The following is a 25,779-nucleotide window of genomic DNA, read 5'->3' as shown; positions in this document are numbered from 1 at the left end:
CAAGCTCCCCTGGGGCATCCTTGCCGGGTGCTTCAGGCGGGCACGCGCGTTGTTTCCCCCGGAGAACATGGGGTTCTCCCGGCCTTTGGCGTTCTCACTCACGCATAAAGGTAGAAGTGTTCAGGCTTTCCTTAGAGCTGTTCGATTTACATACATAGTTTATTTGGCGGAGTTTGCCATAGAGGGTGTCCAAGTTGATTTAGTTTGCTCCAAGCTTTACACTCCGGTGTTTAGAGAAAGTAGCCAAAAAAGCCTGACTTGCCTTCTTTTCCTCTTTAAAGTCTCTTATCCTTGGACAATCATATTTTGAAAAATTCATCCTTATATTATAAACACAATTGGCCGTCACATCAAGGACAGAATTGATGTTCTTTTTTTTTTTTAAGGATTTGATTTTTTTTTTAATGTTTATTTTATTTATTTTCAGGGAGGGAGAGAGGGAGAGAGCGAGTGAGCGTGAGCAAGGTAGACAGAGAGAGAGAGACAGAGAGAGAATCCCAAGCAGGCTCCACACTGTCAGTGCAGTGAACTGTGAGATCATGACCTGAAGCCAGAGTCAAGAGTTGGACGCTTAACCGACTGAGCCAGCCAGGCGCCCCCAGAATCGATGTTCTAAGAAAAGAATACATATACCGTGGCTAGACACACAGATTTCACAGTGTGTAACCAGATTGTGTCTAAAATCTGTCCCTGTGTCAAACTCAGAAGCACATAAAATTCTTTCAACATATCTATGCAACTTCAAGTTCAAGAGGGATGTAATTTTAAATGTCTCTTAATAGAAATTCCAAAAAGTAACGCGAAACCGACTTAACACGAAAACTCAGAAACGCGTACGGATTCTCAGAACCACGTTGCTTGCTTGTCAGTCCCTAGTGTCCTCATTTATAATTAACTGGCACGATTTTCGTGCGGTCCCAGGATGCTTGTAGAGCGATCACAGGATAATCACATCCAGTGGAACTCTCATATGTAAACAGAAGATTGCTTTCCAGGGACTCTGGTTCTAACATCTCAGTGGGGCTTTTTAAACCACTAATTAATCTAACCGGTAATTGTTAATGAGGCTCATCTTTTAGCAACTTTTTTTTTTTCTTTTTGCATGGAAGAAGTATGAGAACTCCTGGCAGGCTTAGTTTGTCCTCTGACAGTTGGAAAATTATGGGGAAAGAGCAAAGGACCCTCATGGGAGGGGAATAAAATTCCAATTAAACGGGCTGAATTTATGCAGTCACTTTATAATCAATACATGTTATTACCCAAACTAAATTTGAAAATTACCATTGATGTGCATGAAAGAGAAATCATCTAGGAAATAAATTCTGATCAAAGTTGTCAATATCCCGGGGGGGGGGGGGAAGAAAAAGAATGATGGTTCTATTTCCCTGCACTTAGAAATCCATCTGTAAAATGATCACAGTCGTGAGTCTGGAAAAAAGGAAACCTTACAGTCTGTGCCTGGAGGGAGACAAGCGTGGGTATTTTCAAAAAGTACTAAACTTTTTGGTTTCGAACGTGCAAGAGGCAGCTGTTGTGAAGACAGAGGGTAGAGACTCAAAGTGTAAAGAGAACAAAAAATGTGAAGATCTGTGCAAAATTTTTAAATAAAAAACATTTGTGAAAGGATAGCATAAATAATTCTAAGCAAGGTAAGGATTCCAGGTTAGGATTATGGTGCAAAACGGCCATTGCTTAAGACGGGCTGTTGGAGCAGCGTTGGCCTAGCCTGGCTTCGCGGGGGGCTCTGGGTGGGGGGGGGCATTGGGATCTCCTAGCAGAAGGGCGCTAAGGAGCAGGGGTCGGCAGGAGCATGGGAAGGTCATCTGAGTCAGTGCCGTGACCCCACATGACAGAGTTATTCAGAGGAGCTCAGTGCCCCCCCATATGTTCACGGGTGGGAACTCTGCGCCCCAGCCTGAGCCTTACCACATTGACAGACAAGAAGGTGACAAGTTCTTTTCTCTCTCGTTCGTGGGCTACCATGTGTCGGGAACCAGGGACAAGGTACAGTCATGGGTGGTGTGGTCCTGAGCCCCAGAGACCGGCGTTCAGTGGTCCTGCTAGGGTTCCACCCTGACGGAGATAGACACTGGTCAAGCCAAGGCCCTTTCAAAGCCACTGGGACTACTGGTGGGTGACCCCCGGGGAGGGGGGGGGACACTTGGGAGTATCTGGAAACTTCTGAGATTGTCAGGACTGGCATGGGAGCAGCTGGCATGGACTGTGGGCATCTGGATTCCGGGAAGACTGCTAACACCCTGCTTCATACGGGCCAGCCTCTCTCCCCGCACCCCGCCCCCTCCTAACAGAAATTTAAAAAAATAAATAAAAGCATTGTAAAGTAACTTTCTGGGGGCGCCTGGGTGGCTCAGTCGGTTAAGCGTCCGACTCTTGGTTTTCGGCTTCAGGTCCTGATCTCGTGGTTTGTGAGTTCGAGCCCTGCATCGGGCTCTGTGCTGACAGCACGGAGCCTGCTTGGCATTCTCTCTCTCTCTCAAATAAAATAAAATAAATGAAGCAAATAATAATTTCCTGGCCCCAAATGCCAGTTGTGTGAGATTGAGAAACTCTGGTCTAGAGAATGAATCCAGGAGACCCGCATGCTTTTCCAAAACCAAGCATAGCCCTTAGCCCACCCAGATGGGCCACGAAGCGACACGAAGCGAATATGTCTGCTTATTGAAACAGGGTTATGCCACCTGGTCTTTTCAGAAAATGGCTTCAATTTCTCTGCATTCAGGTCTCAGTAACTGGAAAAGGCGCCCCATGACTCTGTTTCTCTGATCGCATCGTCTCAGCAAAGCAGGGGCTGAGTCACACAGCCACCTCCCCAAGAATGGGGACCACTGAGGGGGGTGTGTGGGGAGGGACACGTGGCTGATGCAGAGTGCTCGTGCCTGCATCACAGGTGTGTGATCGCAGGTGTGAGGCCGAGTGTGACCACGACTCTGGAAGAGCCGGCAATGCACGGCTTGCACGGACGCCTCGGGAACGGACCCTGTGGTCCCGGCACCCCCACCACGTCTGCTGCTAACGCCTGATCCATTCCCAGCGAGGAAGGGAGCCACAGGACTGGAGAGCAAATGAAAGCTCGGTGGGAAAGGAGGGTGGCGTTGAACTGGTCTCCGATTTAGCGTGAGTAACGGTCCAACGGAAAGTCGGTAAATGCTGACCTGCTGTAATGGTTCCATGTGATCCAGTTAGGCAGCAGAGTTGTGTCTGTGTCTCGTATTCTTCTCTTTTCCCAACAAGTCCATTGGAAACCAACAGGCACTGCATCCTGTGATGCGTAAACCGAGGCGCGAGGAAAAGAACGTATGAGAGTCCTTGCCTGTGGTTGGGACTCTGGGGTCATAGCTCATTTTCCCTGAATTAATCCACCGTTTCAGTGTCTGAGCTGTCAAATTACTGATTGGAAAATGTGTAAGTCAGGTCCCTGTCTTTACTACAGGGCCGAGTGGCCGGGACTGAGGCAGGGGCTTCAGCTCCCTCGAGAGGACAGCAAGCCTGTGACCTCGTGAGGCCTCATGGTGGGGGTCCAGATCCCCTGTAGGACCTCAGAGCCCAAAAGGTGGGAGTGGATGAGCTCAGATCCCATGGCCCAGAGATACTGCTGTAGAAAGAGATGCTTTGGAAATACATTCAAAATATATGGGTGGAGAGGCCATGGCCATAGAAAGGACTAGAGTTTAAACTCATAGCTGCACAAATTTTGAGAAAAGGTGGAAATGGAAACCCTTTGATGTTTTTCCTTTATCTCTTTCCTTTCTTTTTTCTTTCTTTTCTTTCTTTTTCTTCCTTTCCTTTCCTTTCCTTTTCTTTTTTTCTTTTCTCTTCTTTTCTTTCTTTCCTTTTCTCTTCTTTTCTTTTCAGGAATGAATAGCATCTTTAGCAATACACAAACATGTGGAAGGCATCTTTGTATTTTACGTGCAGGATGCTAGGACTACGCTGAAGACTCCAAGAGCAGGAAACACGTGGGCAAATTCATCTGGAACTTTCTCGTAACGGGGACGGTTTTTTTTCCCCTCCGCTCCGCTAATAATTCTACTCTTGATTCTCTCTGTAGACATAGCATCAATGGTTCTTAAACTCAGCAGACTACTTCCCCTGTAAGATCAGCCCCGGATAAAATAGTACACACTATCTTTTCTGCAAAAGAGCAGTATTTTAAACGGACGGTGGAAAGTTATACAGATTTCATGTGTGCAATGCGGGGAATCTACTGGAACGCTGTTGCGTTCCTACTGGAAGGCCTGTTGCAGTAGGAACATCTTTAAATCCGAGTGTGCCCCGGTAGGGCAGGCTTCATTTCAGGCTGACTTTGTGGCTTGAGGCATTTACGGTGTTTGAAATACAGCGGGTGTGACCTGCGAGGCCATCACCCCGCGGCCAGACAAAATGTCACCTACTATGAAATTCTGTCTTGCCTTCTTACTGTGTTTTAACTACACTGGCCTCTTTCGTCAGCGTCTGTTTTCCGTTTTATTTGGGGACATGCCAACACCTGGAATCTCTTTGTTTGCTGTTTTATTTGCCTGGAGCAGCTTCTTCCTGAGCTTTGCAGCGCCGGTCCACACTGCCGTTGAGTCCTCAAGCCAGATGCCACGAATCCTAAGGCCTTCCCAGGGAGCACCACTGACTACCACTGGTCACGCTATCCTGTTGTCTGGCTTTATTTCCTTCTCATCATGTGACACTTGCTGAAATCATCTTGTTATGTTTCATTTTTTAAAAATGTTTATTTTGGAGAGGGAGAGCAGGGGAGGGGCAGAGAGAGAGAGAGAGGGAGACAGAGGATCTGAATTCGGCTCTGCACTGACAGCAGTGAACCTGACGCGAGGGTCAAATTCACGCACTGCGAGATCATGTGTCACCTGAGCTGACGTCGTTTGCTCAACCGACCGAGCCACCCAGGTGCCCCATTGTTCTATGTTATATTTAATTTTAACATACTATATAACAGGTAACACATTTATATAATATGATATAAAATAAAATAAGATAGATTATATATCAATATATAGCTATGCCAGGTAGCGTATACTATTTATATACTCTATATTTTATTTGCAAACCTATAAATACGTTCTTATGCCATATTTATTATTGTATATTAGCACATATATATTACATATCCATCTCATAGCTTGCTATGAGTGAATAAATTTAGCCATTAAGCATCATTGGTTGCTAAGACTAAAAAGCAGGTAAACTTGCACCTTGAATTTTGCTAAACATGAACTATACTTACTCCAAATACAGGAAACCCGAGCCTTACCCAAGTGCCAGGCTTCGGGAAATATAAAAAAAGAGAAAAGGCAGACTGCAGGTCTGGGAAATATCATAGGTCACGAAGTTCAGATTCTTCAACAGATCAATTTAAGGGAATTTAAAGGGTGGGGAGTAATTCTACAGATTAAAAGTGATTTGAAGGACATCTAATTTTTTAAAAGTAGGCCAGATGAGAGTACTTTGAACGGGGTTGCCTAGGGAGCGATAAAATAATGCACAGAAAGGAAGCTGTCCTTTCAAGCCGTGGATGAGAACTTGATTGCACACCTACCTCCTTCCAAGAAGCCGAGTGGGGGCCAGGCCTCCGTGTCTTTCCACCCACACTCACCCCTGGTGGATGAGAATCTGAGGAAGGGACAGAGTGACGGGGGCTCTGCATCTTGAGGCCTTTTTACTGCAGCAACTAGACCACAGCCGTCGCCCTCCAGAATCTTCTTGTTTCCTGATCGAGACAAGTGCCCTGGGGCCGCCCCAAGCCCAGATTTATTTTATGAGGGGTAGTGCTGGGAGGGGCACACGTGGTTAGACCTGGGGGCTTCTGCCGTGTAGTTCTGTTACTTCTAACAACCTTTGAAAAGGAAGTAAGTACTCTTTCTCAATAAATTATTCTCTTTATCAAATCCATCAAAATCAAAATGCTGTAGAAAGAATGACCTGGTAATATCTACATCTGCATCAGCATCTGAATCTATAAATCGTCTGTATCTCCCCATATGTCATGTATGTCTAGATCTGTGTGTCTGTATCCAAAAATCGACTTACTGATTGATGCAGATATATTACATATACATATATATATATTTCAAGGTGGTGGTATTCGTAACCCCAGTGTCCTCACCGTTTGGCAAGAGTCCAGCCGCAAAATACTACTGGGTCTGCCGAAAAAGGTGACCCTGGGCACAACTCACACACCACTTTCTTTGTGCAGCAGAGTAAGAGCCCTGGACTGACATCACCAAGGACAGTATCTGTGTGTCTAAAATGGTGTAAAATGGGTCAAGGCACTGCAGGCTGACAGAAGACGGGCGGCAAAATCGACAGTTTGCTGTTGAAATTGCTTGTGGGGCATCCATTGCTGTGGTAACCCCGTCCCCCCAGCTCCTCACGGAGACTGCAGCCCCCTTACTTTCATTCAGCTTTCTGGGGACAAGTGCTCTTAGAAAGGCAACTGATAGTCAAAGGAGGTGATAAAATACAACGTTCGTGTCTTTCCTGGAGGCAGCCGAGGGAGAGGAAGGGAGGTCGGCTCAGTCACTGGGGTGTGAGTTGAGTCTCTGTATTAGATGTTCGTTAATTTATGCTCTCCTTCCTTCTTACAACAGCCAGGTATTGAGTCCCTACCACGTGACGGTCCTTTTCCCAGGAATCAGGACATGATGGGAAAGATCCTTCCCTCGGGAGTTTATATAGTTACGTGTGTGCACACATGTAGGGGAGCAAAACCATTTCAACAATTAACAAGTAAGTGTTTTAGGTCAGGTGCGGCTAAATATGAAGGGAAACAAAGGAGAGGACGGTACAGGGAAGGTTCCTTGCGGTGAAGACACAGTCACTGAAGAGGGAATGATCAGGAAACCTCACGGATAAACTGACATTTGAGCATGGACCTCGAAGAAATGAACTGATAAGCGGGGGGATGTCTGGATGAAAGGACTGCCTTGGAGAGAAGGAAGAAAGATTTCAAAGGTCCTAAGTGGGGAGCATGGATGCTGGGTTAACAGAACAAGAAGAAATCCATGCCGTCCCAAAGGGGCAGGTTGTGGGAGATGAAACCCATGGTAGGCTGGGTGCTGGTGGTTAACCACGTGCCGTAGACGTTATGTCTGCTAGCTTCCCGCCATGGGCCCCCCCACCTTACGACACGCATACCACCTGCTCACGATTAATAGGGCAGGAGTAATCACGTGTTGCTGCATAAATAGAGGGTGTCGGGAATTAGCATCTCATCATGTTGCTCCCCAGGGAAGAGTAGATAGTACTAATAACTATCATCACTATCTCGGGAACGCTACACAACTTTTTCACTAACATAGCGGGCAATCCAAAATATCTGGAGACGCTCTGTTATTATTCCAAGAGGACTTCACAGAGCATTTACGATAGACATTATTATTTCCAACCGAGTACCGTCTGGCATTCTGATGTGATTGGAGCGGACCTGGTGACTTTTGAAGTGATTCTTGGTAAATTGACTGAGTTGTCAGCACAAAAGATGTGACAATAATAAAATGATTAAAAATACATCCTCAGAATTCAGGTCTAGCCAAGAAACAGGATAATAGAATGTAGATTTGAAGAAATGAAAAAAATCAATAATTTAAAATAGACTCAAAATGACAGAATTAGTAGACAGAGATAGTAAAACAATTATTGTAACTTTATCACATACAACTAAGAAACTATAAGAAAAATGGAACATATTAAGTAAAATTACTTTTGTTTTTCAGATCACATCTGAGGTATGAAAGTAACAGTATCTGAGATGAAAAATATATCAGGCAGGGTTTGACATAGATGTTGAGGGAGAATACAAGATTAATGCAAGTGAAGCTGTATCAATACAAACTGTTCAAAAATGGAACCCTAAGAGTGAAGAAATCTGAAAACAATACAGAGCATTAGTTAACAGCGAGAAATTCTCAAGTGGCCAAGCATACATATAATTGGAGGCCCTACAACAAAGGAGAGAGAAAAGGGAATATTTTAAAAATGTTTTATTTATTTTGAGAGAGAGACAGAGCAAGAGCAGGGGAGGGGCAGAGAGAGAGGGAGACACAGAATCTGCAGCGGGATCCAGGCTCCAAGCTGTCAGCACAGAGCGCGACTTGGGGCTCGAACTCATGAACTGTGAGATCATGACCTGAGCCAAAATCAGGTCACTTAACCAACTGAGCCATCGAGGGGCCCTTAAAAGGGAATATATTCTCTTACTCCAATATATTGGAATATATTCCCTATATTCCAATAGCCATAATTTGGCTATTGTTGAAATTCATGTAGACACTCTAAGCTCCCAAAATAAAAGCCAGAGATCATCAGATTATCTTAAAAAGGCAGATTCAACTAAAAATACTAGGAAAATAGTTTCTAATTTTCTCCGAGACTTACTCTTTAACCCATCAGCCAATTAGAAGTTTACTGTTTAAGTTCTGTATTCGAGGGGTGCCTGGGTGGCTCAGTCGGTTAAGCATCCGGCTTCGGCTCAGGTCATGATCTTGCGGTTTGTGGGTTCGAGCCCCGTGTCGGGCTCTGTGTCGACAGCTCGGAGCCTGGAGCCTGCTTCTGCTTCTGTGTCTCCCTCTCTCTCTGTTCCTCTCCCGCTCATGCTCTGTCTCTCTCTGTCCTTCAAAAATAAAGAAAAACATTAACAATTTTAATAATTAATAAATTAATTAATATTAATTAATAATTAACTAATTAATAAATAATTCTGTATTCGAGGATTATTCACATGTCACTCTATTATTGACGCTAGTTCATTCTATCATAGAGAACACACTTTACGTGACTTCTGTAAAATATGTCTACATTTGTCACGTGGTCAAGATTACGATAGAAATTGACAAATATCTCATGTGCTTTTGAACATAAAATTATTTTCTGCTGTTTTTGGGTGGAACATTCTAAAACAGCTTTTTGGCTGTGTCTCTATATTGTTTGTTGTTATGGTCCCTTCCTTCATTCTCTTGCTTTGACTGCTTTACCGAGGTATGATAGCCACACAACAAGTTGCATATTTTGCAGCGTAAGATCTGAGGTTTTGGTGTACGTATGCATCCGCAAAACCTTTGATACAGTGCACAAAAATGAACATATCTATCCCAGCACCCTCAAATGTTTCATCATGCACCTTATCCTTCTCATACTCCATCCCCAAGCAAACACTGGATATGATTTGTCTCGAATTCTATATAAACTGAACGATAGAATAAAATATTTTTTTTAAAATTGTTCTCATCCGGTGTAATTAACGAGCCTGAGATGCACACACATTGTGCACGTGAACAGTGTGCTTCTGTCAATCGCTGTGTGGTCGGTCGTTACGTGAACATGGCAGCTTTTGTCCATCCACCTGTTGGGTTGTTTCCACTTTGGGGACGTGAACATTAGCATCTGTGTGCCAGTACTCAGGCGGACAGACGTTCCCATGCTGGATTGTGGGTAGTGGCCCTCTAAGACAATGCAGTTGTCACACCTCACAGAACGATGCACTGAAAGGGGTAAATGTCACTGGGCATAAATTTAGAAAAGGCATCGTAGATGATGCTGTTGAAATCCCCACTTTGCTGCTTCCCCACTCATTTCCCTTATTCATGACAGCTCAGGCATCGAGCAGAAACCCCTCGCTCCCTCTACCCTGCCACGCAGTCTCCTGACACTCAGTGATCAGAAACTACTTTGTTAGTCATCAGGAGTTGTGGTGTTGGAAGAATGTTTCAATAAACAGTACAACTACCTGTACGTAGTTTTTAAAACACAGAATGCAAGCATGATCCTACGACGTTCACCGTAAGCAGGAAACAAGATCACTAAAAAAAAAAATTGATGCTGAAAAAGAACACGGCATGTTAACATGTATGGTGACAAGTATTTGCATTTAAGAAATTTATCTTCTGGGGCGCCGGGGTGGCTCAGGCGGTTAAGCGTCCGCCTTCGGCTCAGGTCATGATCTCGCGGTCTGTGAGTTCGAGCCCCGCGTCGGGCTCTGTGCGGACAGCTCGGAGCCCGGAGCCTGCTTCGGATTCTGTGTCTCCCTCCCTCTCTGCTCCTCCCCTCTCCACGCTCTGTCTCTCTCTCTCTCTCTCTCAAAAATAACTAAACATTAAAAAAATTTAAAACCACAGCATACAAAAAGATGATGAATTTAATACTGTAAATAACTCCCTATCTTTGAACGACAGACAAGCTTTTCCGTTTTTCAGGGAATCAACCCACTATTTCTAATTTTGGCCAATGCTCAGCATGTGACGACGTACTGTGATTACTTAGGGTTTGATAGAAAGTAAGGGCTCCCTGCTATCTGCAGGTCCCCCTCGGGTCTTTTAGGCTGATTCAGGTCCCCCAGCTCTAGTGGCTTTCTCCTGACGGCCAGGAAGAGTGTCACAGCACGCTGGGAATGGCAGAATGGCTTCCACAGCTCAAGGTGAGATCTGAGACCTGGGTAATTGGATCAGTAGCCAGGTCTAATTATGAGTGGATAATGGAATAATATTCAGGCTGATTAACTGTGCAAACCCATTATTTGCTCTAATGGAAAGTTCACATTCTTCTTCCTGAGCGGAATCTGACACACAGATGGGTTTGCATGTGGGAGTGCGTGCTGGGTGCGTGTGTGTGTGTGTGTGTGTCCTACGGACTCCAGCTCAGCCCTAACCTGCTGTGTTTGGGTTTGGGTGGGGACGAGTATGACCTGCGGGAGGGTGGGGTGGGGGGGGGTGGATGGGGCAGGGGCAGGGTCCCTCTCTGCCTTTGTTTAACTCTTTGATACTTTGTCCCTCATAGATATGTTTGGGCCAATTTTGGTGATTAAAAAACATTGCCATTAAAAAAATATCGCCTTAAAATATTATTTATCTCCATTGCAAGGTGGTTTTTTTTTTTTTGTTCCTTTTACATTTTGCAGCTTGCCTCGCGCTCCTCCCCGTGGTCCTGGCCTGAGCGCCAGGTGCTGTGCTGTGTGCCCCACACCCAGTCCTGCTCCCTGATGCCCGCGCAGGGCCCCCGCCAGCAGCAGGAGGCACGTAAGCTGCTCTGTTGCGCCCCCCTGGCGGGCAGGGCCTCCCGGAGGGGATGCCAGGGGAAGCCATGGCTCAGAGTGGCCCGTGGGGGAGAGGCAGGAAGGGGACTGACCCCCCCCCCCCCCCCCGGTGCTTCCCATCTCCCGTCTTCCCTTGGACCGAACTCCCTGCATTGTGGTTTCATCGTCTCCCCAGGCTGCCAAACGCAGGTCACTGCAGGAAAGCGTTCTACCGGGGCTGGAAGAGGCTGGAGAGGCCGGAGGCCCAGGGACCACGGCTGTTTGTGAGTTGCTGTGCCGGACAAGGCTGTGACTCCCCGGGCGAGGGCCTGGCGGGGCCCTGCAGTGATGGGGTGAACAGTGACAGGTGTTCAGTGCCCAGAGTTCTCTGCTATTTGCTTTTGTTTTGTTCTTGTCTTCTGTCCTGTTTCTAGTGTAATCGGTGGGAAATTAAGCTGCAACGGACTCTGCCTTCTTCCCCTGAAGTTTAAGTTGCACGGAAACGACGATCAGCATCTAAATGAACCCAAGTTGGGTCTACGCTGTAATTGTGAACATAAAGGCCATGGAGGGCTGCTGGGCCTTTGGTGCCGGAGCGGGAAGGAAGTTATCCCCGTCAATGCGTTTCAAGGGGCCGGGAGAGAAGTCGTGTTCTGTTCACAGGCTCCACATTTATGTTCAGTGTGTCAGATACGCGTGGATTTGCAGGGAGATGTGAAGAGATGTGTGTTAGGAACAGCATCACGATGTCAGAATCGTGAGCTGCGTTTTCTTCTCTGTTCTAGGCTGTCCCCAGCTGTTCCCGGCCGTCCCCGGCTGTCCCTGGCCCCAAGAGGTCACAACAGGGCTGAGTTTGGCCTCTGCCCTCCCTGGGTGGGCGGGCCTCACAACCCCAGGTCCGCAGGAAGTGTCCGTTCAAATCTTGCAGCTACTTGGAATTTTTAAAGTGCATTGCACACACACTTCCTGTGACGTTTCCAGGGCCCTTGGGGAAGGTCGGAGTGCAGTTGGCGTTTCCGTGGTGAGTGGGGAGACCCAGCAGGTGTAAACTCGCCCAACCTTCCTGAGACATCCGTGGTCAGCACTGAAGCCCGCAGACTCCCAGGTCATTACCGACCATTGCACTGACCGGAGCAAGATGCTAAATGGAGAGCGAGGCTGCACGGCTGTGAGGGCAGCAGGTGACTTCGCGCCACCCCGGTGCCATCCACGAAGTGCTTTGGCCGGAGGGAGGGCTGGGGCTGTTCTCACGGATGCAAATCAGAGGAAACCTCAGGTTGCCTGGAGTGGAGACGCTTTCCCCCCCACTCCCCGGTCCGCTCTGCCTGAAAGCGGGTGCCAACCCCACCAATCCCACCCCCACGAGGAGGCGGGGGAAGACGCACTGGGGTCGGCGGGGGGGGGGGGGGGGCGCGGTGGCGTTTCACGCGGTCCCGAAACCGCAGGCTCGAACCACTGTCCGGCTCAGATAAGCGCTCATCCATCAGCAAGGCTGGTTGCGGCGCGGTTAGCGCGACCTCCGGAGCCGAGGAGGAAGGGCTCCGAGCGCTCCTTCCGGGGGGGGGGGTGGGCTCCGCCGGGTCTGGGGGCGGCTCCGGATGGATCGGCGCCTCGTCGGACTGATAATGTGCACGCGCGTCCCCGAGCGCAGCCACGAGGCTGCCTCCTGCCGGACGCCTGGCGCGGGGCTGGCTGGCTGCTCACCGCTCCGGGAAGAAGTGGGTTATTTTTGACCCCCCGCGGCGGCCGGAGGAACCGCACCATCCGAGGCCCCGTGGAGGCAACTCTGGGCCGCCCGGCTGCGCGATGGTCGGCGGCGTTTCCCAGCCCTTTTCATAGCGGCCGGTGCGGTAAAGGCGTCTAAAATCCAGCGCGTTGAAGCGCCCCACTTCGTACCCTCCCGGCCTGTCCTGCAGCGATTGTTTGACGAAATCGCGACTCTGATCGGGCGGTGAAGGAAGGGGCGTGGCAGTCTGAGGGGGGCGTCCGCCCCCCCCCCCCGCCCGTGGCTGCAGGGGGAGACTCAGCTCGGGGCGGGGGGCTCCCACTCGGGAAACGCCTGCGCTTTATGTCTGCCTGGTTCTGAGAAGGGATGGAGATTTGTGAACCGGAAAAAAAATGTACGTTTGTATTCGAAGCAGGCTCCAAGCTCTGAGCTGTCAGCACAGAGCCTGATGCGGGGCTTGAACCAACAGACCGCGAGATCATGACCTGTGCTGACGTTGGACTACCTGCCATATATTTTTTTTATCTTTTCATCTGTTAGTAGACAATTAGGTTGCCTCAATGCCTTGACTATTGGGAATAATGCTGCAGTGAATATGAGAGGGCAGATATCCCTTTGATAGTGATTTCATTTCCTTTAGAGATACATACAGAAATACTATTTTTAATTTTTTGAGACCCTCCATACAATTTTGACTAGTGGCTGTCACAATTTTTATTCCCACCAACAGAACATCAGGGTTACTTCTTCTCCACATCCTCGCCAGCATTTGTAATCTGTCTTTTTGATAATAAACATTCCAATAGGCGTGAGATAATATCTCATGTGGTTTGACTTGCATTTGCCTGCTGATTATTGATTTTGAGTATCTTTTCAGGTACTTGGCCATTGGTATGTCTTCTTTGAAAAATGTCTACTCATACCCTTTAGCCATTTTTAACTTGGATGATGATGATGGTGGTGACAGTGATTTGGCTATTGAGTTGTATGAGTTCCTTATATATGTTGGATATTAATCCCTTACCTGTAATCAGATATATGGTTTGCCAGTATATTCTCCATTTCTTAGTTTGCTTTTTCACTTTTGATTGTCTCTTTTGCCGGGCAGAAGCTTTTAGTCCAATATGGCCCTACTTCCTGAGTTTTGCTTTTGTTGCATGTGCTTTTGGTTTCATATAGAAAAAGTCCAGAAGCTTTTTTTTCCCTATGCTGTGTTCTAGGACTTTTATGGTTTCAAGTCTTACCCTCAAGTCTTTAATCCATTTTGTGTTGATTTTGTGGGTGTGTAAGAGTTCCGGTTTCCTCCTTTTGTATATGAATATCGAGTTTCCCAACACCCTTTATCGAAGACTCTCTTTCCGCCATTGAGTATTCTTGGATCCCTCGTCAAGTATTACTTGACCACATATGCTTGAGTCTATTTCTGGGACTCTCAATACTGTCCTTTTGGTCTACATTTCTGTTTTTATACCAGTAGCATACTGGCTTAATTACTATCGTTTTGTGATATATTTTGAAATCAGGTGTGATGCTTCAGCTTTGTTCTTTCTCAAGAGTAATTAGGCCATTCGGAGCCCTTTGTGGTTCCGTACAAATGGTAGGACTGTTTTTACTATTTTTGTGGAAAATCTCATTGGACGTTTGGAAGGGATTGCATTGAATCTACAGAGAGCTTTGGTGTAATGTGGGCATTATAGCGATATGAACTTGTCTGTGAACTCCACCTATGAGCATGGGGCATTTTTCCATTTATTTGTGCCCCCGTGTGTATATTTCATGGGAACTTCCAACAATTGGTGGTAGAGGGTCTGGGCACCCGCCACACGAGGCAGGAAGAGGTCAGCCAGACCCCTGCACCCACTGAGTCCCTCACATCGCTGGTTTTGTCTGCGTCCATCAGTGTGTCTTCACGGAGTGACCCCTCTACAGATCCAGGTGAGAGTTCTGAAACGTGAGCAAAAGCATCCGGGGTATCCATCCACTCGTGTCATGAGAACACACAGTAGCACTCACCAAGGCGCGCAGGGGGGAGACAGCATTTGGAATTCATTCTGGGAAAGACGATACTGTTGTACTGGGCTGGTCTCATGCTTACCTGACACGGACGGTGTTCTGTATTTTGCATTTTTAGGGTCTCAGGAAAAGTTGCTGCCGGCCCTTTGATTATCTTCCTCACATAAATCAAAGATTTTGGAATTTCACACTTAGATCAGCTCCTTTGTGAATCTTCTGATGCTGCCTTGTAACAGTAACAGATTACTCAACCAGGTTTTAAACAAAAAAGGTTTAGGGGCACTTGGGTAGCTCAGTCGATTGAGTGTTCGACTCTTGATTTCGGCTCAGGTCATGATCACAGGGTCATGGGATCAAGCCCCGCGACGGGCTTTGCATTAAATGTGAAGCCAGCTTGGATTCTCTCTCTTCCTCCCCTTCTGCCCCTCCCCACTGCTTATATGCTGTATCTTTCTAAAATAACAGAGCAAAACATTTTCCTTAAAATATAAACAGAAAAGGTTTAAAACACCCAAAAGCCTGAAGATGGGCAGTTTCAGCTTTGGTTCAGCAAATCTCCCTGGTCTCCAAGGACCCCAGCTCACTCTAGCTTTCTGCTCTACACACTGCATATCGCTTAATCCTGAGCCTCCTGTCCTCATGGTCACAAGATGGCTGCCAGAGCTCCTGGTATCAATCGTATCCTTACCTTATTTCCATTCAAAGGCAGGCAGATGGTTTTTGTTTTGCTCACTTTTTAAAAAAAAATTTTTTTTTTGCTTCCTTTTCTTTTTTTTATTCAAGGGAGGAAAAGCTCTACAGAAGCCCCCCCTCAATGTCCTTTGAGATCCCATCTGTCAAGTGGAGCCCCTCTCGTGATTGCTGTCATGGCCGCGAGTTTCAGCACAAAGCTTGGGGCATAACTGGGGCTCACTAATGGCAGCCTGCGAGCTGGCTACGTTTCTCTTAAAATACAATCGCCTGTCCGTTGCTCAGGATATCATCGGCCTATGAGTTAAGGTGCCTCCAACATTAAATTCCTGAGAATTCACGGAGTCATGTTATGAAGTTCAACAAAACGCCTGGTAAGCCAATCCGAGTGAATGGTACCAACTGAGTAAAAAACGGGCACGTTATACCTGAAGGGAAAATACACATGAAAACAAGCCCCCATTTCTACTGACCCAAAAGGATAATGAGGATTCATTACCATCATTACCTCATCATTAAAAGGGCTGTTCCCCAATGCTGTTCAGCCTCATTAGAGGGATCTTAGCCATTGTGATGCGCAGTGAAGTCACGTTTCTTTTTGAACTTTTGTGATTCAAATTGTAACAATCTTAAAAAAAACTTCCCCTAAATTATCCAGCGCGGAACAGGTTTAGGTGGACTTGAGAGTCCTTCCTGGAGTTTACTTTGAAACAAAAGACGTGAGACTCCATGCTGAGGGCCACCTACACTCAGTCACACTCAGACCCACCCACACCGGTCAGTTCTTCAGAAAAACTCCTCTTTTACAGGAGTGTCGGGCCCGGGAGCAGTGAAAAATTGTCTGTCCTGGCTCTCAAGCTGTGCACAGCCTGTCCTGGGTCAGGAGCCAGCCCTGCGTTTTGTCCTGGGGCTGCCTTCGTTTGCGCTGCACTTTCCATACTAACAGCAACAACAGGTCCAGAGTGCGGTGCCCAGGAGGGCTCTGGGGACAGAAGAGGTTCTGTGCTCTCTGGGACGGAGTCGGTGTGTTTTCAGTGGGGACAGGACAACGGGCAAGATAAACACAGCTCTGTCGGCCCGGGGGTCACGAGGAAGCCTTGACCCTGCCTGGATCGCAGAATCTTGGTCAGTCTGAGCCATATTGACTCCTCTCCCCGCTTTGCCTGTGATGGGACCAAGGTCAGCATGAGATACAGTCCTGGGCCCCGAGACAGGGGGCTCAGAGCCAGCGAGGAGAGCTCCCAGATAAACGACCTTAACCACCTGACTCATCATGTTCCCAAGGCTAATGTCTGAGGGTTTTGTGTTTGAAGTCACCCATTACGCAGTCAGTCAGGAAAGGCCAGTGGAAATGCCCAAGGTCTCTGACATTTGCTAGCTGCTGAAAAAGCCCGGAGTGGCCCTGCACCCCCCGCCCCCGGCCTTCCTCGCATGAGGAATTAAAAATCTCTATTATTATGGTACTTTTGGTCGGGACTCCGATAACTAGTAAAACAAAAGGTATCTGCTGTAGACACGCACTTTTCTAGATTCTGACTCCTGCAAAAGGTTTTGGGCTCAAGGCCGGGTCTCTCTCCAGGTTCAAGTGGGTATTAGCAAATGTAAAGGGTTCTGTCCTCAAAATGACATTCCCCCCCCCCCCTTGTTGTAATGGAAGGGATTGAAAGAGAATTGAAAAGGAAATCAGATTTCTCACCATGTGATTCTACGTTCTAGAGTCCCTTGTGGGGATCGCGTGAAGTCACACAGCACCCCACCCGTGGGGAGTCCCCACGCTCCAGGGAACGCTGTTGTAATACGGAGCGAACAGAATTGATACTTTTCATGATGACAAGCGCGTATGAAATGTTTAGGTCAAAACGGAAAGTTTCGGAGGGTATGAAGTATCGCTCTACTCCCCGTGACTTTAGTAAATTGTGGTTTCGTACTTAGATGTGTCCACACACACACACACACACACACAGACACCCACAAGCTCGTGGACTCCTCTGGTATGTTAGCGCTGAAGTTCAAGTCAAGAAATCGATATATTCTTAATCATCAGCTTGTTTTCGGAAACAGGGTTTCCCCATGGAGTAGCAAATGTTCGTCAATGAAATTCATCGCGACAGGAGCCTTTGTTGTGACTGTTTGTGAGGTAACAGGGTGGTGTGGGCGCAAACACAGTCCTGGCAAAGACCTCGGATTCCCGCTGATGTTGCCTGGGAAGTTAAGCTGGACGCCCCTTGATTTTGGTTTTCTTGACTAAATCCCACGGTGCTCCAAGAGCCTTCCGCTCCTGTGCTCCCTCTCACACTCTGCCCGACGATGGCAGACCTTTCCTGATTTGCAGCATTTTGTGCCACATAGATGACTTTTGCCTTATTTACTGTGATGGAACATTTGCCGTAATGCAACGTATAATCATAGCAGTGCTACTTAAAATTATCATCAGACACGTTTATTGAACCTAAACACATATATTTCATATGGAAAGGACGTCTTCATTGCAAATGGGAAACCACGATCACTTGCTGTAAGAGGAAGGCAGCTATGCATCACACACAGCAAACCGTTGTATTTAGATGCTAATGTCCACCTAAGACTCGACGTCTGAGTCCTGCTTCCTCTCCGTGGGTTAGGGAGGGTAATAAATGTCAGGCTGATGTTCGAGACTCAGGAGTAGCAGACGGAGACTCTGATGTGATTAGGACGACCCGGCGGGTACCGGAAGAACGACCCGGCGGGTACACGGCCATGTTGTTAACCGTGGCATTAAATGTCAGTTACCGAAGCTGCAGTTTCGGCATCCTTCAGGCCGTCTGGCGCATCAGGTGAGACCTCAAAAGTGTGCACTCCCCACGTTGTTTCTGATACCGCTTGTTGCCTGCAGGGTTTCTCTGTTCTCCCAGCAGACACTGTGCCCTGTGGAACTGGATGCCTAAGATTGAGATATGAGGACTTGATGCCTGGAGCTGCGGCAGCCATCCTGATCCTATGAGGTACACATCTTCTGAGTAAACCAATATGCCCATGATGGAAAACGGGAGTACAAAAAAAAAAAAAAAAAAAAGCCTTGGAACCGGGTGCCTGGCTGGCTACGTCGGAAAAGAACACAACTCTTGACGTCAGGGTCGTGAGTTTAAGCCCCATGTTGGGTGTCGAGATTACTAGATAAATAAATAAACTTAAAAACAGCAACAGAAGGAAAGAGTCTTGGACCTTGCTGACATCTCCAGCATTCTGAACCAATCCTGAGTTCACCTCTAGACCCCTTAGTGAAAAATTACCAAGTATCCCTATGGCTAGAGGACCTGTTTGCTGAATGCTGGGTTGGTTACTTGTAGCTAAATACATTTAGCCTCTTATTCATGGATATCTGCACTGATTATCCTGTGGTGCCTACCACCAGCATGGGCTTCCCTTAATCAATATAAATTCCAATTCTCCTAGAAACTGCTCAAGATTTATCTCTAAGAAGCAGAATCTAGGGAAAAATTCTCTGGATTAGAAATTGGGGTGGGGGGCGGGGACTCTGATAAAACAAAAATGATTATATTTATTTTACATATCTATATTTTAAATACATAAATACAAGATAATAAATATAAATGATAAATATAAAAATTAAAATATAAGGGCACCTGGGTGGCTCAGCCGGTTGAGCGTCCAACTTTGGCTCAGGTCATGATCTCGTGTGCATGGGTTCAAGACCCAGCTGTGGCTGCTTTCCTTTCCGATGAAAGGAGGTGAGCGGCCTCGTGGCCTCCCCTGCGCCCAGCTGCCTGGCAGGAAAAACACAAAGCAAGCCAGCGGCGTGAACGCGCTCCGCAGGCGGGCTCTCCAAGTCTGTTTGGAGAGGTTCACAGTTTTATTTTAGTGGCGGTTGCAACAAACCCCTGCATTCACGTCCAGATTAAACTGACAGAGTGGAAACTGCCAAAGCCAGCAGTTGCTGGGCCGCCAACGAAGGACGGCTCCCGGTGAGTTTCAGATTCTTAAAGGTTTGTACTTCAGCGGATTCGCGGCGCGAAGAGTTGGGGGAGAAACGTGTTCGAGAAGATCCTAAGCGAGAAGGGCTGAGGGGAGGCGCCTCCTGCCGTTTATCGGATGGGTTGTGGGGCTTCACAGAAGTGCGGGATATTCGCCGCGCTGCTGGGGTGTGACTGGCGAAATGAAAAGGCACGTCAAGGGAGTGCTCCAAGAACGTGGCTCTTATTTCCTCCGTCTTTCCGCAGTGCCGGGGGCATCCTGCCCGGGCAGGGCCGCGCAAACTCATAACACCCTCGTTTAATAGGAGAAGCAAAAGCAATGTTATGAGTTGGAGACACTTGGGCCCCAGAACAATAAGCGTATTGATTGGCTCAGTTGTGTTTAACTCCGACGGCAAGACGCCCCACCGGTGCAAAGCCACCACGACTGCCAACGGCAGAGGGGACCCCGGGGGGGCCACATCACAGCACGGCCCGTAAACCAGCTGTCCCGAATGCCTGAATCTGGCTATTCCGATCATCCTAGATTTGTGCGTGCGTGTTGCTGGATCGGCACAGGCAGATAGCTCACGGGTCCCGTGGGACACGTCCAAAGCCCGTGGGTCAGAATTGCACGGAAGCTGGGAGGCCTGAACCCACGTGTGTGCCCGGGGGCCGCTGCGAGGCCGTTTGCTGAACATGAAGAGCACAACCGATGCTGTTTCTCTCCGCATCCGCAACAGCGCAGAGAGGAGGCATCCCAGTGGAGCCGTCTCACATCCGTATAAGCACACTCATTCGGTGACGAAGGACCCAACTGGCCATCGGGTTGCGATTCACTCAGGATATTGCCCCAGAGAGAGGTAAAGAGGGAAATGCGTCCAGGCAATTGGCTCAAATGACATACCCCGTTCCTAGAAGTCACAAAGAACGGAAAGCGGAGCATGTCAGTCAGAGAAAAAACGGGCTGACGGTTTGCCCGAAGTCCCCCGTGCGCCCCGGAGAGGCGGCTGCTTCTCCATCGTTCAGGGTGGCCACGCCAGCGGGTCCTTGCACGAGACACTTCCTCCCTCGATTGTGCCTGTCGGTGGTTGGGCTTGGAGTTTCCCAGTCAATAAAGTTGGCTGTCTTTTCAGAGGCTGCTGCTGGGGAGATCCGGGACTACTCACGAGTGTATGCAGACAGGTGAAAGAAAGTGGGTTTTCCCGGGGAGCATAACACATGTCCTCACGGTCCCGCACTGTTCACACTAAAGGTGAGCCTCTCCAGCTTTCCTCTCTCTGCCTGCCGGCCCCACTGTAGGCGAACATTTTCTTTCTGTGGGTATTTACCAAGCGAGTCCGCCCAGAGGCCACAGGGCTTCGTGCTGGACTTTCAAGCCGGAGGACGTATGCGTCCTCCTCGCGGAGGGAGCTGGAGGAATCCGAATGCTGTCTCCAATATCAAAGCCCCGAACCCCCGCCTTCTCCTGCCTGTGATCAGAGCCACACAGTGGCCCCAGGACTCCATGCTCCTTAACTCTTCCTCCCATTTGGACCTCCCGTCAGTCCCCAGTGGAGATTGGGGACAGGAGGGCCCGTGTCTCTGCCCTGGAGGGACAGCCTCATGCCGACCAAATGAGAAGTGTAGGAAAGTCATCATGGAAGCCTCCCCGGAGGTGGCGGTCCGTGTTGGCTCTGATTATTTCCCCCACAACCCGCCCCCCAACTGAAAGGTAACGATCATCACGCTGACGTTCTTTAGTGAGCAGTTACCACGTGTCCCCAACTCCTTCCAGAGCTTTATACCTCTCGTTCCTGTTGGCTCCCCCGCAGCCCTGAGGCGCGGGTCCTATTCCTGTCGCCTGTCCCACTGTGGAGGGCAAGAAGGAAATGACTTTCCGAGCCACTGTGGCGATGGGAGCCCTGTCTACATGAGGCCGGGCACACAGTCGCATGCACTCTCTACAGTATGACCCGGGGACCGCCAGCCATCGGCCACGGTGCTGGGAGAACCAGACACCAGGGCCAGACCAGCTGGGGCAACACCCAGATGACCTTGGACAAGCTTCTTAACTCTCTGCCTGTGGGTTTATTCACCTGGACGTGAAAAATCACTGAGATAAGCTGTGAGGACGCATCCTGGTGTAGAATAAGTACTATACAGATGTTCACGGGTATTATTGCTGTTTTCATGATCATCTTTAGTATTTTTTTCGTGATCATATTTATTGGTTGCCCTTTCTGTGCTTCTACCCGCCAGGTGTTCAAAGATCACCTTCTTAGGGAAGCATTTCCTAAGCTACGTCATTTCAAATGTCAGTCTGCACCTGCAAAAATCCCAGCCCCCCTCCCGGCTGTATTTGTCTGTATTTGTCCATCTGACGTACAGTCTGTTTTGCTGCTTTACTGGTGTTTCTGTCTTCTCTCAAATGGAGGCTCGGTGGAGACAGGACTGTTTGTGTCCGCTGCTCCCCGCTACGTCCGCGTGCCCAGACCTGTGCCTCGCAGTAAACAGTCGGTGCACAGATTCAGTAAAACACTGGAAGCTTGGTCAGTGTCGCCCCTGCCGCCTTCCAGAGAGCTTTGCTCGAGACATACTTCTTCAGCAAGATGGACTTTGGGGGAGCCACTTGGTCCCCAAGAAATCCCTCCCTCGGGTGTAAGATCTCGGGGCCCCCTCAGGCATCATTCCCCTGCATCCCTCAACCTGCCGCTTGGCCCTTTTACGGCCAGCTATCCATCCCGCTCTCCACTTTATGGAGCTGTTAGAGGAAATCGCCTTCGGCAGTGAGATTTCTCAACCTTTAGAGCTCCGGGATCACAGTTAACTCAAGTGACACCTTCGTGACATCTTGTCTGGATGGCGTTAGGTCGGTTTCCAGGAAGCGGGGAGGGGGCGCTAAGGCCCTGGCGAAATAAACAGGATGTGCAGGGAAGGCTCAAAGGCAGACTTCCAGATGCAGTGAGGCGAGGCATTCGTGCGTCAGACGCACAGGAAGGGCCGTGCGGTGTAAATTCTGCCCTGTGCCCAGCTGGGGAGGGGGAGGGGCATCCCCCCTCCCCCTCCCCCCCCCCCCCCCCCGACCCAGGGTGTGAGTCAGCCACCTTCCTCAGGACCTGCAGGAGTGGGAGGCGGAGAGCATTTCACAGAGCCCCGCGTGTGGCCAGAGGGCTTGGAGCCCCCCACCAAACCTCCTCTCAGCCTGCAGTGGGGGGGATGGAGGGGTGGAGGGGGCGAGGATCTGCCTTCCAGGGACAACCGCCCGGAACACTGTCCAGACGCCAAGCGTGATTGTATCAATTTCATCCCGCGGAGACCTTGGATCGTTAGCAGCTGATTAATCGTTCTCTTTCTCTGGGACCAAATGGCATCTATTATTTGTTCTTTCTCTGGTGTTTTCCTTTCCAGATCGTGCCTCAGTTCCCTCATGTGTCAAATGGTTCTAAAAATACCTACATGGCAGGTTGTTGGGAGGCTTAAATCGACCTATGTTTGAAGCGCGGTAGAACGGGGGTCAGGGATGTGGCGTATGTTGAAGGAGTCTGGGCCATTACTGTTCATGTTGTCCATTTTTTTTTTTTTGCTGGCATTCCGTTTTGTCTGTTAGGATTCCTCAGCTGCCTCCTGGCCTCGGGGTCCTTGGTACAAACTAAGCCAGAAAACTGATGGATGGACTTTGAAGGAGAGAGAATCTCATTGGCCTGGCTGAGGTCAGGTGTTTATTCTGGACCCATCATTTGTGACCGGGAGACGAGGTCACCATGTGGCAAGAGTGGGGAGGTTCCTTTCAGGGAGTCCGTGGCGATACATTTCCAAATCTAACGCTATCCATCCGGTCCTGCCCGTGAACAGCCTGGCAGGTGACACACAGCCTTTCAGCTGAGGATGGCCATTGGCTTGACCATTTCCCAAAGGCAACGCAGTCTCGTTTGGTGTTGTTTCTTTTTACTTTCCTCTGTAATGTTGTACAAACCTTGCCTATTGAGAAAATGCATGCCGATGACAGATTAAACAGTGCTCATTAGTACAATACAGATTTAATCTTTCATACAATTCCAGTTTTATTTTCCTGTGGAATGCGTATCAGCAAATTCTATGACATACAGACGTCAGTCTCCAAAGATACATTTTTCCATCTTCTGGACACTGAAATTCTGCAGATTGGGAGAGACTAAACACCAGTCTGACCAGACCCTCCGTAAGGCTAATGGCTGCCATTAAAAAAAATTTTTTTAATGTTTATTATTTTTGAGAGAGAGAGAGGGAGAGAGACCAAGCAGGGAAGGGGCAGAGAGAGAGGGAGACACAGAATCCGAAGCAGGCTCCAGGCTCCGAGCTGTCGGCACAGAGCCCGACGTGGGGCTCGAACTCACGAACTGTGAGATCACAACCTGAGCCGAAGTTGGGCACTTAACCGACTAAGCCACCCAGGCGCCCCTACTCTTTTCTTTTTTTTTTTTTAACGTATATTTATTTTTGAGAGAAAGAGACAGAGTGTGAGTGGGGGAAGGGCAGAGAGAGGGAGACACAGAATCCGAAGCAGGCTCCAGGCTCTGAGCTGTCGGCACAGAGCCCGACGAGGGGCTTGAACTCACGGACCGCGACATCATGACCTGAGCTGTAGTCGGCCACCCAACCGACTGAGCCACCCAGGCGCCCCGAATGGCTGCCATTTTTAATTTGTCCTGGGACTAAGGGATATTTCAACAATTTGTTCAGATACAGTTATCCCCAAATATCACTCAATTTGGCTCATGTAAGCTTAGGAGAGCAGAAGGAGCAGGGAACTTCGAACACTGACCTTGGCCTGAACTTGCATCCACCGCGGTATCTGTGCCCCGAGGTCTATTTTCACAAAAAGCTGGAAAGACCCTGGGATCTCACAGGACTGGAGGCCACATAGGGTCCCTTGCTCTGAAGACAGAAGGTGTGGATGTATAAGTAAGTCCCCCTGGGTCACAGAGCAAGAGGGCGGTGAGGCCAGGATTTATACCCAGGTTCCAAATCCAGAACCCAAGATGTTAATCATGAACCTGCCTTGAGGCCAACGCTCATCACTTAGAGGACGTTCAAAATGCCACTGTCACTTCCCTTTCCAGCCCAAGTACAAAAGATCAGAGAATAAATCAGTGCTTTTATGGATTGTAAAGGATCCCAGTCTTAAAAAGTGACATTAACAGTTACACATGTGCCCTTTTAACATGTTTTTCAACCCTTTAAGATAGCCCTTTGGTTCCTAAAATGGGGTGAGAGATTAAGACCCGGCTAACCTGAGAGAGAACAGTTGAACTAGAATTTTTCCCCACAGGGGCTCCCGGGTTGACCTTTTTGGGAAAGGGTGGGTTATGAAGATATTACAACAACCTTTTCCTGGTGCCTGCAGGGAACAAACATTCTGAGTTCACACACCCTGCCTTCCTGGGAGGAATGTCTTTGAGACTCATACATATTTATATCAAGTAACATATTAGAATAAATGTCAGCTTCTTTTTTTCTCCTGTTAACTTAACATGCAGAAAACTAAATGACCCATAAAGAAAAAGAAATGATTTTCTCTACCAGGAAAGCCTTTAAATATGCAAACATTTTGATACCTAGTAGAGCAGGTCATAAAGTGAGTTTGGTGCATTTTCTTGACAGAGGTTTTACAAGGTTTTAGAAGGGTTTTGATTGGTGAACAGCGTTCGATATTTTATTCTATTGCATCTAGAAACCTGTTTATTGGGTGATTCATATTGCATAGCATTGACGTCTCCGTAAACAGTGTTCAACCCATATTAAGTAGAATTGGGGTGATGGGGATTATCGTTTAAAAATGCCTGGATTCTAGGGATTGAATCCTTCTAGGGATTGAAGCTTCTAGGGATTGAAGCCTTCATTCAAAATTGAGGAGGGGTGCCTGGGTGGCTCAGTCAGTTAAGCGTCGGACGTTGGCTCAGGTCATGATCTCGAGGTTCACGGGTTTGAGCCCCACGTTGGGCTCTGTGCTGACAGCTCAGAGCCTGGAGCTTGCTTCGGATTCCGTCTCCCTCTCTCTCTGCTCTTCCCGTGCTTGGGCTCTCTCTCTCTCTCTCAAACAGTAAAAAAAAATTGAGCACATAATGCTTTCCTATGGGACATTTATCTATTTTTCAGGTCTCCCCTGTATTAAAATAATTTCTGGTCTGGACTGTTTCACTGAAGAACCCCCAGGTCAGTTTCTACGTGCCTCGCCCCCTTGGCGGGTCAAACTCCTCAGGGGTGGAGCTTATGAGCACCTGCCGGGAAGGCGTGGCCTGGCCGCTGGGTGGAGCTTGTGAGCACCTGCCGGGAAGGCGTGGTCTGGCCACTGTGACTCTGGAACCAGGCCGGTGAGGTGAGCCTTGTCTCCTCGGGGTTGGGGAGGC

At 48.5% G+C, this 25,779-nt stretch overlaps 2 long non-coding RNA genes across 3 annotated transcripts in view; both read left to right on the top strand.

The window, feature by feature from the left end:
* LOC113595181 (uncharacterized) overlaps positions 1-25,779 on the top strand; it is a 123,537-nt gene that overhangs the window by 94,326 nt on the left and 3,432 nt on the right. For both annotated transcript variants that reach the window (XR_008291459.1, XR_008291458.1), the window contains exon 3: positions 25,529-25,748. This is a non-coding gene — a long non-coding RNA (uncharacterized LOC113595181). The remainder of the gene's footprint in view (positions 1-25,528; positions 25,749-25,779) is intronic.
* On the top strand, positions 18,199-22,030 carry LOC128312337 (uncharacterized). The gene is made up of 2 exons (XR_008291460.1): positions 18,199-20,274; positions 20,548-22,030. It is a non-coding gene; the product is annotated as an uncharacterized LOC128312337 (long non-coding RNA).

Source organism: Acinonyx jubatus, chromosome D3, assembly GCF_027475565.1.
Source record: "Acinonyx jubatus isolate Ajub_Pintada_27869175 chromosome D3, VMU_Ajub_asm_v1.0, whole genome shotgun sequence".
NCBI classification, from domain to species: Eukaryota; Metazoa; Chordata; class Mammalia; order Carnivora; family Felidae; genus Acinonyx; species Acinonyx jubatus.
This window is presented reverse-complemented; position numbering and strand designations above follow the sequence as displayed.